The 12,952-nt window shown below is 46.6% G+C and overlaps 1 pseudogene; it reads right to left on the bottom strand.

The window, feature by feature from the left end:
- Window positions 1–40: 40 nt before the first annotated feature.
- LOC130028899 (uncharacterized protein C6orf62 homolog) lies at window positions 41–11,899 on the bottom strand (annotated as a pseudogene).
- Between the last annotated feature and the right edge of the window lie 1,053 nt (window positions 11,900–12,952).

Here is a 12,952-nt window from a genome sequence, read left to right as displayed (position 1 = left end):
TTTCAGTTCTGAGATACAAATGATTTAAAAAGAAATCAGGATGAACAAGTTTCAAAATGCAGAGTGTTCTGTGCATGAGTCCATTTTCTTTAATCTCTGAAAGAATAAAGTGGTAAGAAAACAAGACAAGATCTCCTGCTGCACTCTGATCTTCTCCACTGTGCTGGCCCAGACTCTATTCTGGCTTGGAAGGATGCAGGTGTTTCTTTACGGTGCCAACCTCCCAGTGGGTGAGCTGTTCCTGTGGCAGGTAGAGGCAGATGCTGCATAACTTGAAGATATTACCTTTATTTTTTGGAGTCTGCAAATGCTGTTGGTCGATAAAGAGAAACACTGACTGGTTGGGATTGTTGACAACAATTCCAGTCTTGTCCTTGTGGCTCAGTACATGCAGAAAGTGTTTTTCATAGTCACAGTGATGAAACTCAAATTTGGCATGAACGAGACGAAAAGGCTCATCAGATTCCTTCCACCTAGAAAACAGTAGACAGACAATTTTTTTCAATAACATTCTAAGGCCACAGAATGAAATACATCTCCTGAGTACAGTCAATGACATCCCTTCTCACAGACTGGTATCGAGGAGCAGGAAGCTGGACCACATCCTCCTTTAAAAGCTCTATGGAACTTTCCAAGGAATAGCTGGAATCTCGCACACCTTTTAGGATATTTTCTTATAATTATTCGTCATGACTGGTTTGACCTCAGACACTTCAAAACCTGCTGATTTTTTCTTCTTCTCCTTGAATGCAAAGGTAATATACATCTTGAAGTCAAACTGGTCAGGTAGAGCTTCTTTTTCTTTCTAAGCTGAGCATGTAGTCTGTACAGAGCTTGTTTCTTCTACACGGACTCATCTTCACCATCTAGTCCGGCCCCAACAGAAAGAGACAGTGAGAGAGAAAGACAGAGAGAGACAGAGAGAGAGAGAGAGAGAGATACCACCACTCCTCCAATAAGAAACTAAGAATAGTTCTCAAAAGCCAGAGTTTGAAAACAGGATTTGAAAACTGAAGTCCCTGGTTAGATGCTCAGTACCCTGTGGTCCCATGAACACTGCCAGCAACAACCTTTCACACCAAACCTGAAGTAGCTCCTGAGAACTAATAGGTGTGACCTCAAATCAAAAGCCAAAGTTTGAAGTCATGGTTCCCACCACCAATTGAATGAATGTTCATAGCGCATTATATACTTAGGACCAAATCTTTGCTGGAATAAAAAACTAGCCACGATAACCCTGTGTGCATATTTCTGAGAATAAGACCTTCCTTGGGTCTAGAGTGATAGTGCAGTGGATAGAGCATTTGGTCCCCAAGGAACTGCTCAGAGTTGTTCCTGAGTTACAGAGCCAGGAGTAACCTCTGAGTATTTCCAGTCTGCTTCCCCGACGAAAATAGAAATGAAGAAAGCCCCCCAAAACACGGCTATAGAACGAAGAGCTGGAGTGCAGGCTTTGTGTCTGGGTTTAGTCTTGCACTGCATGGTTCACTCAGCACTGCTGGGAGTAATCCCAGACCACAGAGCTAGATTATTCCGTGAGCAATATGAGGTTCAATCCCTGGGGCAACCCATATGGTCTCATGAGCAGTACCAGGAGTAAATCTTGAGTGCGTAGCCAGGAGTAAGCCCTGAACATTGCCAGATGTGACTAAAAAACCAAAATCATAAGTACTTAGACCACCTGAAATAGAGCTGCGGGCAGGTCCTACAAGACACATTCCAGAGGAAGCTATTGCTGTCCCAAGGGATGGCAGATGACAACTCCATGTGAGATTCTTCCTCTGCAGACACGCCAGTGAGAAGAACAGCTGTGAAGGTGGAAAACAATGAGATTGCTGGTTCTGACCCTGTCTAGGACTATGCGGATGGATGTGCTTATGCCTTACTTGATGCTGTGAATGTTCATTCATTTTCCCTTTCTCTTCCCTTTTCACTGTTGTAATGACCAGGATTTGCAGTGCTCCCCCAGTTGGTTATGGTATTCACTGGGGTTACACGCATTTTGTTGTGGCATCTGCACACACTTGGATGCAGTGCACCACAGGTCATGTGGACTTGCTGAATCAAGCATCTTTCTAGTGTGGGAAGAACTACATCAGAGGAAGTGGGTGGGGGCTGGGGAAGGGACAAGGGACAGTCTGGAGTGAAGTGAGCGTGGGCAAGGAGGATCAGGGCATTCCTATGCCACTGTTCAGCAGCATAAGGACTCCATAAATTTCAAAGTGGGTCCAGTCAATGGGTTTGCTGTGGTGCTATATCCAGGCTGGGGTGCCCACCTAATATAAAGGATCTTGAGTCAGGGTGTTTAGTGTGAATTCCCGGAGGTGACTGAAATGACTGGCAAGTTGGCTTCAAAGGGACATTGAGAATAGAGAGCCACAGGCCTGAGTCTGTTCTCAGTCATCGGGGTTCTAAGACACACGCCAAGAGAGGTGAAAAGACACAAGAAAGTACTAGCCGCTGGCCTCTGGCACTGAGTAAATCCCATCTCCTTCAAAGCCCGTGAACCAGCTGCCAGCATGGCTGGTGCATTCTCACTCTCCAGGCTGTAGGCCTTCCCTGACATCCCAGGCTGACACAGGGCCCTCCTGGGCATCGCCTCTTGATTTCCTGTGTGAATTCATCAGCATCTCCTTCATCATTTTGATTCCATGCTAATGATAAGCTTTCTCAAAGAAGGTAAGCTCTGGAAGAGCAGGAATCGCACCTGCCTGTTCACCACAGCAACCTCAGAACCTACACAACCCAACACTCCGTTAACATGGAGAGGAGGGGGTAGCGGTCTCTCCTGGTTCTGTACTCGGGGGTCACTCCTGGTGATGAAGATATGCTGTGCTAAGGACAAAACTGTGTACGAAGCAAACCTCTTCACCTCTCTCGAGCCACTCGTTGAACATGTAATAAATACTGTTGAATTAATCAAATTGTTATTCTGGGTTGTTTTTCCAATGGACTCGTTTCCATTTTGTATAGCCCCCATCATCAATATGTTGGCCCCTTGGTCTTACGCTATGGCCTACCATTTATGTTATTTTCATCTGAGGTCGGACCCTGACTGAGAAATGTTTTACTAGGCTAAGGATGTTTTTATAACTTTTTCTCCCCTCTGCTGGCCAAGGAGTTTTGATCATCATCTTTAAAAACATTTTGTGATGGGGGAGAATTGGGCTATACCCGAAGCTGCTCAGGGCCTACTCCTTATTCCTTCGCTCAGGGCTTCCTTCTAGAGGTACTCATGGGACCACATGTGGTGCCAGAAACCGAAGTGAGATTAGAAGCAGGTATGGCAAGTGCCTTGCCCCCTCCACATCTCTAATCCTAGATACATCTTCTCCATGAACACTCTAAGATATCTACTCTGTCACTGTCATCCTGTTGTTCATTGATTTGCTCGAGCGGGCCCCAGTAACGTCTCCATTCGTCCCAGCACTGAGATTCTACCAGCCTCTCCTTACTCTTCCTTCCCAACGGTGCCTTATGGGAGGCTCTTTCAGGGTCAGGGCAATGAGACCCACTATTAGAACATTTACTCTAGGTAAGTTAAAGTTGAATTTGGGCCTAAGAGAAAGAACACAGTGGCTAAGGCACTTGTCTTGCACACAGCCAATCGGCTTCAATCCCCAGCATCCCATATGGTTCCCTGAGCCCCCGCCAGGAGTGATTCCTGAGTGCAGAGACAGGAGTAATCCCTGAGCACCACCGGGGGTGGCCCCAAAGCAAAAATCAAACCAAGAAAAACCTGAAGGGGGTTATGCGATTTATCAAGGTCTGTAGCAAAGCTAAGTAAACTGAATTTTGTTAACTGAGCAGCAGTGCTCATGCTGCTAAGGGTTTTACAGGAAAGAGGAGAAGGTGAAAAAAAGAACTTAGAAGAAGAGGGGCTGTAACTCCGACTCTTTCTGGTGGCACTAAGGAGACATGAGGTTCTGGAGATCAAGTCTGGGGTCGCTGCATGCTGAGCTGAGCATCCACCCTGGAGAGCTCTCTCTCTTTCTCTCTCTCTCTCTCTCTCTCTCTCTCTCTCAATCTCTCTCTGCCCCTGTCACTTTTTAATGCTCTGACATCTGCTCTCATGCCAACTGTTTTAGCATATTCAAAATTAACTGTTGCTTTCTGAAATTCTGATTTTTAAAAAATTTCTATTAGTAAAACACCATGAGGTACAGTTGTAGACTTACAAATGTTTGTGATAGAGTTTCAATTATACAGTGATCAAGTACCCATCCCTCCACCAGTGCCCAATTTCCACCACCATGGATCCCAGTATCCCTTCCCCCCCCATTGCCCCTCCCCCCCACCCTGCCTCTGTGGCAGGGCATTTCCTTTTGTTCTCTCTCTCCTTTTCAGTGCTTTGGTTTTCAAAAGAGGCATTGATTGACAATCATGTTCGATCTGTAGTCTACTTTCAGCATGCTTCTCCCATCCTGGGAGGATTCTCCTATCACTAATCTAATCATCTAATCTTTGATAAAGGAGCAAGAAATGTGAAGTGGAATAAGGAAAGCCTCTTTAACAAATAGTGCTGGCAAAACTGGATGGCTACATGCAAAAAAATGGGCTTAGATCTCTGCCTAACACCGTGTACAAAATTAAGATCAAAATGGATTGAAGACTTCAACATCAGACCTGAATCCATAAGGTACATTGAAGACAAAGTTGCAAAACCCTCCATGACATTGAAGCTAATGGTATCTTCAAAGATGTCACATCACTGGCCAAGCAAGTGAAAACAGAGATAGACAAATGGGACTATTTTAAACTAAGAAGCTTCTGCACTTCAAAAGAAACAGTGACCAAAGTACAAAGACAGTCTACAGAAAGGGAAAGGATATTCGCCCAATACACATCCGACAAGGGGTTGATATCAAGGATATATAAAGTACTAGTTGAAGTCCACAAGTAGAAAACATCCAACACCATCAAAAAATGGGGAGATGAAATAAACAGACACTTTCTCAAAGAAGACATCGAATGGCAAAAAAGGTACATGAGAAAATGCTCTACATCATTAATCATCAGAGAGATGCAGATCAAAACCACAATGAGATATCATTGCACACCACAGAGACTGGCCCACATCCAAAAGAACAAAAGCAATCAGTGCTGGCGCGGATGTGGCGAGAAAGGGACCCTCCTTCACTGCTGGTTCAGCTGACTGGTTCAGCCCTTTTGGAAAACAGTATGGACGATTCTCAAAAAATTAGAAACTGAGCTCCCATTTGACCCAGCAATACCACTCCTGGGACTATATCTCAGAGAGGCAAAAAAGTATAGTCGAAGTGACATCTGCACCTGTTTGTTCATTGCAGCACTCTTTACAATAGCCAGAATCTGGAAAAAACCTGAGTGCCCCAAAACAGATGACTGAAATTCTGGTTTTAAAGAAGAAACAGGAATTATGACTTCTTTCTTTTCCCACAGCTTTCTTCCCGCACAGCTCAGACTTCCCTTTCATCCCTTCTCCCTTCTATGCCCTTTGTGTAAATTTCAAGCAAAAATTAGAATGTTCTTACAGGATTCTGGATGAGAATATCTGGTGCTGGGTGAGTATCAGATCATCCAAGAAAAGTTACTTCCAATAGATGAAAAGTAATGAAAGAGAAGTCACAAAAATTTAAATCTGTCCCTTCCAAAGGGAGCGCTTGAATTCCAGAGATGCATATGATTATGTCAGCAGAAGGGAGGACATTCAGAAATGGAGTAGAAAGCATCCAAATGATAGCAACCCCTATATAAAAAGAAACAGTGTTGGGAAATTGACAACCTCCCATCTTGGTACTTGAGGGAAAACTGTGATTTATGTTCTTGAGTTTTCAGGACCTATGGGAGAGCAGGCCTGCATGCTGACTCAGGTCCCAATCCCAGCACCCCGTATGATCCCCCAAGCACTGCCAGGAGTGCACCCTGAGCTCAGAGTCAAGAGTAAGCCCGAAGCACAGCAGGTATGGCCCAATCTCCCCTCCATCAAATCCCCCCGTTCTTGTAATAATATGAAGGTCACACTTAAGTCTAAAACCGGTCAGGATGTAGGTCAGCAACAGAGCATTTGCCTTGCACGTGTGAGAGCCTGAGTTTGATTTCCAGGAATACAAAAGTAACAAACAAAAAACATAAACAAGAGACTATAGATAAAAGACTCAGCTTAAAATCTCAAGTTTTCAGAACTCATATTCTTCCAAGTGCATCTCCGAACCCCACTGCAAGACGTGACTCATACATACAAAGTCCACAAAGAAATGGGAAATTACCCTGGTTTCAAGCACAAACAATTCTTCTGACATACTAAAGTGTTCCCTAAGTGAAAGTGAAAAGAAGACTCCAGGAGAAAGCCTTCTTCAAAACTAACTCAGAAATCACCACAAAGGCCTCCGACTGCCTGCTTTGGGTCTGACAGAAGTAGGGGCACCACTTTCTCCTTTTTCCAAAATCGGTTTCAGGCTGGTCCCTGGAATGTCTAGTGCAGGACCGCTTTGTTTGCCTTCTTTGCGAAAATACTTCAGAGGCTGGAAGCCCAGTTAGAATGGAAGGGAATCATTCCTACACCACACATTTCTCCCACTGTTGTCTGGGGGAGTAAGGCTGATTTGTGCCTGTAATGCTCTGTCTGTGCTTGAAAACTAGGGTGCCCATTAGAGCAGGAGTGACAGAAGAGAAGGATTTCTGGTTTTTCACGCAATATTGAGTGTGTAACTCGTGTTGTACAGAATTCAGAAAGCAAAGGAAATCCCCCCAAATTATACCCGTTTTGTAAATCTTTTTGTAAAATTTAAAATTTTTAATGACTGATGTTTTAGAAGTTTCATTCTGAAACAAATTCCCACTATAATAAGCTTTAAAGGTGAAAAAATATAAAGGTGCTAGGGACTTAAAAACAATGGGGAAAAAACCAGAGAAAAGACCATTATTAAATGTTATTAAATGCTCACCCTCTGCTATTTAAAATTCTTAGAGAAATGGGCCCAGGGAGAGATGGAAACGCCCACATCGCCATCACGTGGGGATTAGGTGGAACTACTGCAGCCCGACTTGTCCCAGGCTTCAGATTTCCTAACCCTCAGCTCAGATAGAGAAGGGAGCACCAAATAAAGGGTGTTGGGAGGATCCACCCAGGATGGGAGAAGCATGCGGAAAGTAGACTATAGACCAAACATGATTGCCACTCAATGCCTCTTTTAAAAACCACAGCACCCGAAAGGAGAGAGAGAACAAAAGGGAATGCCCTGCCAAAGAGGGGTGTGTGTGGGGGGGATGGTGGGGAGGGATGCAGGGATCCGTAATGGTGGAAAATGGGCACTGGTGGAGGAATGGGTACTTGATCAGGGTATAATCAAAACACAAGCACAAAAATTTGTAAGTCTACAACTGTACCTCATGGTGTTTCACTAATAAAAATTAAAAAGAAAAATGTTCTCAGCACAAGAAAAGAATTTAACTATATGTAGATTGGCAGAACACTAGATGAAGGACAACTATGCGAGCAAGCAGGGTTCCGCAAAGGATTCAGCACCATCGACCATATCCACACGGTAACCAAGCTCATTGAGGTTTCTCGGGAGTTCAAGATGCCGCTCTGCTTAACGTTCATTGATTTAAAGAAGGCCTTTGATTCTGTTGAGACGGAAACGGTCATTGAAGCCCTAGCCAATCAGGGCATTCAAGCCCAATACATCAGGATCCTCCGTGAGCTGTATTGCGGATTCACTACCAGGATCTCACCATTCTACAAAGAAGTGATCGTTGATGTCAAGAGAGGGGTGCGGCAGGGTGATACCATTTCACCAAAACTCTTCAGTGCCACCCTCGAGAACATCATGCGACGACTGGAATGGGAAGGAATGGGAGTGAAGATAGATGGTCGGCAACTACACCACCTCCGCTTTGCTGATGACATTGTTTTAATAACACCAAACATCAGCCAAGCGGCACAAATGCTGGCCGACTTTGACCGTGAGTGTGGAAAGGTAGGACTACAGCTGAATCTTACGAAGACAATGTTTATGAGAAACAGCCTTGTTCCTGACGCCCCATTCGCTCTCAATGGAACGACCATCTCCGAATGCAACAGCTATGTGTACCTAGGTCGAGAGGTCAACATGACAAATGACCTGGCACCCGAGCTGCGCAGGAGGAAGAGAGCGGCTTGGAACGCCTTCAAGAACGTCGAAGAAATAGCTAAGAGGACGAAGAACCTCCGGCTCCGGGCACATCTCTTTGATTCCACTGTTCTTCCTGCATTAACATATGCCTCAGAGACCTGGGCCCTACGCAAACAAGATGAGAACGCCATTCAGATCTCCCAAAGAAGAATAGAAAGAGCTATGCTTGGAATAACACGTTTCACTCAAATGAGAGAACGAATCCGGAGTTCTGACATCCGTCGACGATCAAGGATCAGGGACGCTGTCTCATATGCCAAGGTGTCGAAAATCAGATGGGCTGGTCACGTAATGAGATTTAAAGGCGACCGTTGGACTAGAGCTGTTACTGATTGGATTCCACGGGATGTCAAGAGACCGCGTGGCCGCCCACCTACCAGATGGTCAGACTTCTTTGTCAAGATCATGAACGATCGGTTTGAGGCCCTCCATGTTCCCGGAGCGAAGAGATGCCATTGGGCTACACTAGCACGCGACAGGGACAAATGGAAACGTTACTGGCGCCCGCTCGAGCAAATCGACGACTAACGGGAAGTTAAGTGATAAGTGATTAAGTAGTGACATACATTAACTAGACTTACTCTCTAAATTATTTTAAAATGTACACAAATACTGAATCATTGTGTTATATACAGAAATCAATAGAAGAGTGTATGTGAGCCTTAATTATATTTTATAATGATATTTCACATTATAGCACAGTGGTAGGGCGTTTGCCTTACACGCAGCAAACATGGCCAACCCGCGTTCGATTCCTCCGCCCCTCTTGGAGAGCCCGGCAAGCTACAGAGAGTATCTCACCCACACGGCAGAGCCTGGCAAGCTCCCTGTGACGTATTCGATATGCCAAACACAGTAACAACAAAGTCTCCAATGGAGACGTTACTGGGCCCGCTCGAGCAAATCGACGAACAACGGGAGGGCCTTTACCTTTAAATGATATTTCAGTATATCCTACAATAAATGATACCTTGTTTTAGTTTCTGTAAAAAAAGAGACGTCGTGCCCTTTTCTTTGCTTCAAAGCTAGGTAGCATTGTAGCACTGTCTTCCCTTCACAGATTTTCTCCAACAGGCACCGGTAACGTCTCCATTGTGAGACTTGTTGTTTCTGTTTTTTGGTATATCAAATATGCTACGGGTAGCTTGCCAGGCTCGGCCGTGAAGGCGGGATACTCTCAGTAGCTTGCGGGGCTCTCCAAGAGGGACAGAGGAATCAAACCCGGGTCAGCCACGCGCAAGGCAAACGCCCTACCTGCTGTGCTATAGCTCCAGCCCAGTGGATCACAGCCAGTTACAGATTTCAGTGTTAGGTATAGGGTCATTAGGAAACAAGTAAGCAGTTTGGCCGTTGCAGCGGGAGCAGAGCGGTTAAGGGCTCTTTGTTTGCATGCATGGGACCCAGATCCTTTCGTACATTCCCCATACAGTTCTACAGCCATTCCGAAGTGATTCTTGAGTGCAGAGTCAGGAGAACCCCCTGAACATATCCATGTGTGGCCCCAACCATAAACAAACAAACAAGAAAATGAAAACAAAGCAGTCTCAGATGCTTGATGGCGAACTCCCTCATTCTGAGCTGGATCTTCCTCCATCCCCCACATCTTTGTAGAAGAGGGTTGGGGCACCCTCACAATGTGGGTGGAGTGTGGGTTGTCCCTTGTAGGAAACATTCAAAGGGCACAGCCGCAGACATCGAAGGTGGGTTCAGAATTTTATTGCTCAGAGCGAAGAGAACAAAAAAAGAAAAGAGCCTTGCTTTGCTTCTTCCAGACCAGGTTCCAACCCCTGCAACCCTTCTTGTCCAGAGACCAAGCTGGGGCAACCCACCCGGGCACCCCGAGGAGATTCAGATATGTACCCCACAAAAGTCTGAAGGCGGGAATCGGACCTTGGTCACCCGCGGGAAAGACAAGCACCCGCGACACTCTCCTATCGCTGCACCTGTGGAAGCTGTGTGCTTAATGACCCCATACTTAACACTGAAGGAAACCCAAGGGAGGAAAATTCTTAAGAGAAAGGGGTCTGTGGAGGGGCAAAAACGCGGCACACCGCCATCTTGTGGCAGTTAGGCTGAACTACCGCGGCCCGACTTCTTCCATGCTTGATTTCCAGCCCTTTGCTTCAATATGGGGTCATCAAGCAGGCAGCTTGGGCGGCTGCAGCAGGAGCAGAGCGGTTAGGGCTCTGCCTTGCAGACACAAGGCCCTGGTTCTTTCTTTGGCTCCCCATACAGTCCCACCGTCATGATGGAGCGATTCCTGAGTGCAGAACCAGGAGAAGCCCTGAGCGTTTCTGGGTTTGTGACCCCCAAACTATGAACAAGTCAAATAACATGGACACAGCCTCAGTTCGTGATGGTGGATTCCCTCACCCCAACTTGGGGGACTCTGAGCTGTATCTTGCTGTATCCCTGACCCTTATTCCTTGTAGAGGAGGGTTGGGACACCCTCAGAATATGGGGTGGTGGTGTGTGGGGTTGACTATAACTGGAAACCTTTCCAAAGGGCTGGATCACAGGCAGAGCAAAGTGGCTATAGACCATTTTTGTTCACCTCAATGAGTAAAGCAAAAAACATAAAAAATAAACTTAATTAAAATAAGCAGAAGTTCATGGCTAACTTTAATAGCAAGTACTTATAAGGGTCCCCAGAACCCCGCGAACCCACATCAAACCCCCAAATAAAATAATTATTGGAAGAGTGAGTGGTGTATTTAGAATTTCCAGGGAAGGGGATTGCCTGGTCTTTGGCTCATTATCACTGTTTTAATCAAAATTCTTTTTAACCTACTCCCATTTATCTGATGGTAGGCAATCTCACCCCAAACTTTTGGAGATCCTGAAGTTGAATCTAACCTCTGTCACCATCCTTCACAGACTTGGGACTTCTCATGTATACAGGAAGCCCCAAATTCTCTGCGATGGGGAAAGATGGCACCCTTGGAAAAGTGGAGCGTAGGGGTGTGGGGGTGATAGACTGGAGACCTGTAAAAATGGTTGATTTGGAGAGATCATACTATGGTATGGCACAATCGTCTACTGTGCTCACCCTGGGTTCTGTCTCAGCACCATATCATACCCCTGAGCCCACCAAGAAGCTGTTGGGGCCACCCACAGCCCACAGTAAATAAAGCCAGAGACTAGCTTGGCCAGTCAGTGCGGGGGACTAAGGAGAGGGACAAGGGTGCAACTCCATTGTGCAGAAATTCTTTTTTGTTTTATTAATCAGAAATTCTGAGGATCCTGGGAGGTCTAGTTCTGGAGGAAAGTCGGGACTAGGGTTGGACATTTCTTAGAGGAATGTCCCTGGGGAGGGGAGGAAACGCCCCACAGCGCCCTCTCGTGGTGCATCGGCGGAAGAGCCGTGGCCAGGCTTTCCTGCCTGAAGATTTCCAGCCCTTGGGTTTGCTTCCATATTAACCTGCGGGTCACAAAGAATCAAGAAGGCGGCCTCAGGCCGTGCAGCGGTAGCCGAACATTAAGGGCGTTTGACTCGCATGGGGCGATCCCTGTGTCAGGATGAACCCAGCAGCCTGGCCAGTGCTTTGCCCGAAGTAGAATCTCTCCCTCTAAGCCCGTTCGCAAACAGTTCCTGTCGCGGTCATCCCCACACCTCGCGGTTTTCCGTAGAGGAAGGAGCTGGAAGCAAGACTCAGCTCGGCACCCCCAAGTTCGGCGTGAAGGAATGCGCCGCGAAAGTCGCATTCTGTTTGCTTGTGTTTCGCGGACCACACGGGCGGCATTCGAGGGTTATTCCTGCCCCTGCACTCAGGAATCACTCCTGACTGTGCTGGGGGAACCTATGGGTTGATCGCCCCATACAAGACCAGCGCCTTCGTGGCTCACTGTTAGATCCTTGGCCTTTGATCCTTCATGACCCCGTATTAACATTGAAGCAAAGAAAATCTTTTCTGTTTTTCCCTTTTTGGGTCACACCCGCAATGCACAGGGGTTCCTCACGGCTTTGCACTCAGGAGTTAAGTCCTAGCAGTGCTCCGGGGACCATATGGGATGCTGGGAATCGAAGCCGGTGGACCCAGGTACCGGGCAAACGCCTTACCCGGGTACTAGAGCTCCAACGCAGGAGCTGGAAATCTTAAACTTGGGAATAGTCGCCCGGTAGTTCCGCCTAGCCGCCACGTGATGGCGCTAGGCGAGGGCGTTTCCGACCCTCCTCAGGACCGTGTCTCTAAGAATTTTCCACCCTTGGGTTTGCTTCAGTGTTAAGTATGGGGTAATTAAGGGTCAAACGCAGCTTTGACAGGCAGCAGTTGGATAGCCATGCGGATACTTGTGTTTCATGCGGGTGACCAGGGTTCGATTCCCGCCTTCAGACTTTTGTGGGGTACATAGCTGAATCTCCTGGGGAGGTTCAGGTGGGTTCCCCAGCTTGTTCTCTATACAAAGAGGGGTGCAGGGGGTTGATCCTTGTCTGGAACGAGCAAGGCAAAGTTTTATATATATATATTTTTTTTCTTCGCTCTGAGCAAGAACAGTTCTGAACCCACTTTGTGATGTCTGTGAACGAGCCCTCTGGATGTTTCCTGCTATGAACAACACACACTCCATCACCCCACAATCTGAGCGTTCCCCAACCCTCTTCTACAAGGACGTGGGCGATGGACGAAGATACAACTCAGAACCCCTCAAGGGAGGGAATTCGCCATCAAGGACTGCTTTGTTTTAATTTTCCTGTTTGTTTATGGTTGGGGACACACCAAAAGATGCTCAGGGCACTCTCAGGAATGCCGCCGGGCACGACTCGAGGGCCATATGGGAAGCCAAGTGACAGACAA

This window comes from Sorex fumeus, unplaced genomic scaffold, assembly GCF_029834395.1.
Source record: "Sorex fumeus unplaced genomic scaffold, SorFum_2.1 ptg000041l, whole genome shotgun sequence".
Lineage (NCBI taxonomy): Eukaryota > Metazoa > Chordata > Mammalia > Eulipotyphla > Soricidae > Sorex > Sorex fumeus.
The sequence above is the reverse complement of the archived record's forward strand: the minus strand, read 5'-3'. Positions and strand labels throughout refer to the sequence as shown.